At 46.1% G+C, this 7500-nt stretch overlaps 1 protein-coding gene across 1 annotated transcript in view; it reads right to left on the minus strand.

The window, feature by feature from the left end:
* LOC143127887 (adhesion G protein-coupled receptor L3) overlaps nucleotides 1-7500 on the minus strand; it is a 197182-nt gene that overhangs the window by 52633 nt on the left and 137049 nt on the right. The window lies entirely within an intron of this gene.

Consider the following 7500-nt stretch of genomic DNA (forward strand, 5'->3'; position numbering starts at 1 on the left):
CTCTCCATCACACTGGGGGCCCGGGCCGGCTGGAGCAGGCCATTGATTTACACCAGCTGCTTGATGGGGAGCGGTGCCACTTACAGACGGCTCAATACACACGCACACACACTCAGACACACACACACACACTCAGACACACACACACACACACACTTACACACACACACTTACACACACACACAGTCAGGAACACAAGAGAGGCACACAAAACTGTGTCTGCATATACCCATGCACACACAAATGACACACGACACAGAGAGAGAGAGAGAGAGAGAGAGAGAGAGAGAAAGAGAGAGAGAGAGAGAGAGAATGAGACACAAGTGTGTATGCACAAATGCACACAAACACACACACCTGCACACACAACATATATGTACACATTGTGTGAGACACGCGCACACACACAAACACACACGGACACAAACATCCAAAAGCACACACATGGATAAACATGAATCAGTGAACAAATACTCTTGTGTATATGTGCACACACACACAAAAACACACACACACACACACGCCCACACGCAGAGAGCTCATCTCTCGGCTTGAGTAATGGGTGCAACGCGTGGGGATAACGGGCTAATCACTCTCGGCTTTCACACACACACACACATACACACACACACACACACACACACACGTACGAGCGCACACACACAAACTAATACACACACACACACACACACACCCCCACTCAACCCTCTGAGCGCATCCCCATTGAGCCCCATTTAGCATCCGCCCGATTCACAATCCATTCCACACGCCCTCTAAACACACACAGTCTTTACACATACACACACAGACACACACACACACACACACACACACACACACACATTTTACCTCTTCCTGAGCAGGCTGAGGCTGTGAGAGGATTTTGGGGGTGTTTAAGGAAAAAGCGCTTATTTTATTTTTTTCATTCAGTCCTTCAAAGGCATAATCTCTGAATTACACTTTTTAATGGCAGATGTCAGGAATAAACACACAGGGGGAGCCTGGTGTTTATTTATCGGCTCAAACACAGCTTATTGCTTATTGGAATATTAGGCTAATACACAGGGCCAGTTGCAGGGAAATGACCCTAATCCAACATAAGCCTGCGGCTGTCGTCAGACCAAACGCCATGACCTTTACAGATTGCCCAGAGACATGTACACACACACACACACACACACACACACACACACACACACACACACACACACACACACACACACACACACACACACACACACACACACACACACACACACACACACACACACACACACACACACACACACACACACACAAACACACACACACACACACACATATATGCAGACACCCACCCGCCCACCTACTGTACTGTACCATTACACAGATACACACGAACGCACGGGTACAAACACACACAAACACACACACAAACGGTTTGATGTCTGGTGCTCAGTAATGTAACCACTGATATCCCATTGAAGCACAGACTGATGCAATCACCTGTACTACACACTCCTGATCACATTCTCTTCAAAAAACAAAATAAATAAATAAATAAACCCTACTCCAATTTGAAGATTAAAGGTGTGGTCTACAACTCCAAAGGGTGTTGATGCCTGAGCATCCTGTGGTCCTGACTCAATGTGGTAATTGGTTGGAGTTGTGTACGACTCAGTCTGAGACACAGACATTGTGTTTACTTCCCCATTTACAGAGCCAAGATTACACACGACCACCACAGAGTGTTTTTTTTTATTTAAGGGGATTTCCGCACGCACACACACCCACACACACACCCACACACAGAGAGACAAACACACACACACATATACACACAGGCACACAGGCACACACACACACACACACACACACACACACACACACACACACACACACACACAAACACACACACACACATTGAATAAACAGCCAAAACAGACAGCTAGAGGAGCAGTTCTCCACGTGTAGCAATTCTCTGAATTTCACACACATCACATGCTCTTGAATTTCCCCTTGGGGATCAATAAAGTATATATCTATCTATCTAAAATGTTTAATTAGATTAGAATGGAAGAGGGCACCTGTACAGAAAGCACACCTTATGAGAGAAGCCTAAACTAACATGGCTGAACTCGCACAGCAGGTGCGTGCATGAGTGAGTGAATCATCAATGGAAAATGCAGGACTTCACAAAAGTACTTTTTTTTTTGAGGTTCATTTGACTTGATTGGCTCAGGATCTGAAGACCTACTTGAATTAAAGAAAAAGAAGAAACATATTGTAGTATTGTGTATTGTGCTTTAGTTGAGGCTGAAGGCACACTTATTGTGTGTATTGTGTATTTATTGTGTGTGTGTGTGTGTGTGTGTGTGTGTGTGTGTGTGTGTGTGTGTGTGTGTGTGTATTGTGTTTTAGCTGATGCCGAAGGCACACTTGCATTGTGTGTATTGTGTTTTAGGTGAAGCAAGCTGAAAGGCATTGTTTTTAAAGCCTGAAAACAAATCTGGTGCTAAGCCTAAATACATTTATGGGGCTCAACAGCCACAGACCACGCCTGACAGGGTAACAACCAGGAGCAGAGCCGCCACACACACACACACACACACACACACACACACACACACTACAGTACACAAGCACCTTGGAATAGTCCCGGAGTCCGTTAGCTAGGGAACACTTTCAGCACTCGCTTGATTAAAATCACCACGGGACAGCGTAAGTACATGGCCTCAGGTCAACAAATAGCAGTAGAAACAACAAACAACACCGACAAACAACGACAAGAACATTAACGGCAACAAAAACAGCCATAATGACAACAAAGACTTATTTGTTTTGACAGAGAGTGGTAGAGTTGGGCCCAGTAGCACTGACAAAACACACACACACACTCTGACTCTGGCAGAAAAACACTCGCTCACACTCCCTCAGACACACACACACACACACACACACACACACACACACACACACACACACACACACACACACACACACACACACACACACACACACACACACACACACACACACACACACACACACAAACAAACACGCAAACACTCCACTTCCCTTTTCACATTGGCACCCTTGAAGATGGCCTTTATGTCTGGTAGCTGCCACTTCTGACTAGCAGACATTAGCGTTTTTATTCCTCAGATAAAAGACTGCTACAGCTGTTTCACTGGTGCGTCATCCAGCAAAAGCCTATCTGTATATAAAAGTGTAACACTTCACTATGTAAATGCATGCATGTACAAAAAGCACAGTGGGCATGTATCTCCAAGTTCTACTTTATTTACAGAGTGTCGTTTACAATGAGCGCTTCTCTAAAGGCATCAACACGGAAGTCTTGTGAGTGCAGGCGAATGTCAACAGCAAGTAAAGCACTATAGAAGGGAAAAGAACAGCAGGGATCACTAGAATCTACCCCCATGTCAGTGAACTAGCATGTTGCTACTCCCCACAGTAGGCTTCTTGAAACACCGGCTATCAACACACAGGATGACCAATCACAGTCCTTGCGGTCTGCATCGCTTCGATGCGAGGTTACACATTTGTCAGAGGGGTTTGGTGGGGAGTTTGCAGTGACGCAAAGGGGTCTGCGGGGGTATGCCGTTGATTCTACGCTGAAGCATAAAACGCCCTTTATGTACCTGGATCCACTCCTCCACTCCATGGATAAGCCTTGAGTGTGCAAAAGGAAACTCCCTTAAAAGTAACATAATAGCCTATAGGAATGACTCTTTTCATCAACTTCCGACATACTGGGTAACCGTTTTACGCAAAAGCGGCAACCGATTCCTCTTAAACCACTGAAAAGGGTCAGGCTCCTACCTGTGACATCATTACATGGTGTGATACCAGGCCTTCTGGGTGTGCAATACCAATGTCAGGGACTCAGTGTGCTACTGTGTGTTGCTTTAAAGACAGTGCTGGGATTACTAAATATGTGAGTCAAGGTAGGCAGCATGTCTCAGGGTGACTGGACAGACTCATTTTAAGCACAAGTTTACACCCCACCCACAAAAAAAAACTAAAAAAAAAAACTAAAAAAAAACTAAATAAATAAATAAATATAAATGTATTTATTATTCTCCACAGAAGGGTTCAAGGCTGCTGTGTGCAGTGTGATATTAAAATATCACATTTTAATATGCTCATAATTACTCCCAGGGAGAGTGCCGAACCCTGGATCAGGTCACCGTATCTCTACTACACACCAGGCTAATGAAGACACATATGCTTCAGTTCAGAAGGTAGGGCCCTTGGCATCACGCTCAACTGCATTTTTCAAAGTGAACTGCGGGAAGTTTCCATGCGCTAAATACCCAGCAGTTTAAAACAGCCATTTAGGATGTCGGCCATTTTTGATGTCGGCCATTTTGAATGCACTAGTACTCTGGAGAGACGAGTCGGAGTTGTTTGGAAAGCGCCTTGGACTTCTTTCTGTGACAGAAATGGGCCTGACAGGTCAATTACATATTCAGTTACTCATGTCAATCAGTGGACGAGGCAAACGAGAGCTCTGAAAAGTGGGATGGTGAAGTGGGAATGGTGTCACTATGGAGAGTGAGATGGAAAAGCTTTGAGGTGGTGCTGGTGGTGGTGGTGGTGGTGGGCTGCCGTTCTAAAGTGCAATTTTCAAATCGCACGTTATGATTGACACATTTAACGGTCATTTTTTTTATCACCGCCAGAGTGCCAATTCCACTCGGGGATTACTAAATTACCAGGCCAACACGTGGCACGCAGAGAGACAAATTGAAGGAGGGAAAAAAATAAAAAGTAGGGAAAAGATAAGAAAAATGCACATACAAGAAGTGGAGCAAAGTGAAGCTAAGGCACCCACGCACACACACACACATGCATGCATGCGCGCACACACACAGTCATGGTCCACTTTTATAAACTCTCTGGCCACTTCCTACAGTTTAGAAAATAGACTAAGTGGGGATGGCGGCACATATGTAGAGAAGTGCAATTCCCAGCCTTCCTCAACTCAGACTTTCCATTTCCACAACCCTGCTGAGATCTTCTCTTCTCCTCCCCCCCCCTCTCTGTCTCTCTCTCTCTCTCTCTCTCTCACACATACACACTATTCCTTCCCTTTCCACCTCTCTCTGTCTATTCCTGACATTCATTTCATTACATTACTCTCATCCCCCTCTCCCTCCCTCCGCCCCGGTCTCCTGTGTTCTATATGACATGACAAGCTGTTTTTTCCCTCTATGTATGTTTCTATTTTTTTCTTTCTCTCCTTTAATTCCTTAGCTATCTCTTTTCCTCTCTTGCTTGCACTCTTATCAGCCCCTCTTAATCTTTTTCCTCTCTCCCCCTCTCTCTCTCTCTCCCTCTCTCTTTCCCTCCCTCCCTCTCTCTCTCTCTCTCTCTGCTGAATGACAAACAGTGGTTCACACCGTCAAGTCGGCCCTGACCCTGGCTAGCCGCTGGAGTCCTTGGGGGTCCACGCCGCCTGCCGATGGTGGACGGACGCCAGCCAGGACGGCCCCGCTATACAGTCCTCATTCCATGCTGCCAGGAAGTGGCATCAGGGGAGGGAGCCTCAACTTCCTGTGACAGAAGTAATCAAACTGTCTGTCACCAAAACTGGCCACAAACGGTGCTTGCTCCCCACGGAAACACTTATCATGTTGTCCCCTCTCTCTTGCTTTTCCCTGTCCTCTCTCTTTTACTTTAGACTCTCTCTCTCTCTCACTATATATATATATATATATATATATATATATATATATATATATATATATATATATATATATATATATATATATAGTATCTCCTCAGCCCCCCTTGATTCCTCTCACTCTTTCTCTCTCACTCTCTTTGTCATTTTTTTCCCTCCCTCCATCTCTCATGATTTTTCTCTGACGTCTTTCTTTTTTTTTACATATTTCCAATGTCATTGACTCTCTTTCTTTCATGCTTGCTTCTCTCACTCTCTCTCTCTATCCCTCTCTCTTTGACTATCTCCTCTCTCCATGTCGCCTCCATCCACAGCCTCCCCTCTGGAGAGTGGACAGTGACAACGCCACTCCGCTCCACTGCACGGCACAGAGTGGAGGCCATTCTTTTGAGTGACAATGCTCACAGCTTTCCTCTGCATTTACTTCTCTCTCTCCCTCGATCTCTCTCTTCTGATCTCTCTCTCTCTCTCTCTCTCTCCCCTACCCGTTCCCTTAAATCTGTCACTCTCTCCTGGTGGTGCGCTTCGGTCAAACAATTTTTTGCGTATTCTTTTTCTCATGCTTCTCTCCCCAGAATTCTGACAAGGGTGTTCAGCAGTACAACAAAGGACACTCACACACACACACACACACACACACACATAAACACACACACACACACACACATACTTCAACCTCCCTCAGAGGGCGAATAGAATATGTAAATGTGGCTTTCAAACTACATGCAACTCAGCTGATCCTTTCTTATGCTAACCCAAGCGCTGGACTAGCGAGTGACTGCAGCGCACATTCCCACCCCACTGCTAATGCCATCTAGCGTCGCCCACTGTAGGGGAGGAGGGAGCAGGAGGAGGATGAGGAGAGGAGAGAGATGGGGGAGAGGAGGAGGAGGAGGAGGAGGAGGAGAGGAGAGATGGGGGAGAGGAAGAGGATAAGGAGAGGAGGAGGAGAGGATAGAAGTAATGTAGGAGAGGAACAAGGGAGGAGGAGGAGAAGAGAGGAGATGAGGAAGAGGGGGAGGAGGAGAAGAGAGGAGAGAAGAGGAGAAAGGGGGAGGAGGAGAAGAAGAAGAGGAAAGAGGAGTCAAGAGAGAGGCCTGTGGAGAGGAAGGGGAAATGAAGAAGAGGAGAGGAGGAGAGAGTGAAAGAGAGAGGAGAAGAATGTGTGCAGAGACAACCCTGTGGGGGAGAGGAAAGGATGAGAGAGAAGAGAAGAGGAGAGGAGAGGGAAACAGAAGGGGAAGAAAGGCCAAGTTATGTGTCATGCAGTGCCTCCCAATGCAGCTGGGAACCGAACCAACACACTGGCACTCTCTGATGCTCAGCCAAGCTCCCCACACACAGCTCAGAGTAACACACACAGAGATAACACACTCCCACAGCACACCACAACGTGCCCCGACACCAAGGTCAGCCGCTCTGGCCAGCACCTTTAAATAAAAGGCAGTAATGAATACTGTGGGTGAACACAGGAGAATGATCCCATCCCAACCTCCACAGCCCTCTCACTCACAAGGGCTTTTGTGCTCTGGAACTGGAAATCACAACAAGCACACTTCCTGTGTAAAATAACTCACTCTCTTTTTCTTTATTTCTCTCTCTCTCTCTCTCTCTCTCTCTCTCTCTAGGTAGGAGCAATCATAGTCAGAGCTGTTCTCATGGCCTAGTTCATATTGTAAAGTCAGCTGGGACGCAACAAGGTCCTTGTCACCGTCGTATGAATCATACACTGTCCTTGTAGAAGCCATTTCCTTTGTGCAAGTAGTGCATAAATAAATAGAAGAGGCCAAATGGCATTTCATCATCTACAT

This window comes from Alosa pseudoharengus, unplaced genomic scaffold, assembly GCF_046254945.1.
Source record: "Alosa pseudoharengus isolate Yale_2024_CS ecotype anadromous, Long Island Sound unplaced genomic scaffold, YU_APseudo_1.1 YU_APseudo_1.1_scf_17, whole genome shotgun sequence".
Taxonomy (NCBI): Eukaryota; Metazoa; Chordata; class Actinopteri; order Clupeiformes; family Clupeidae; genus Alosa; species Alosa pseudoharengus.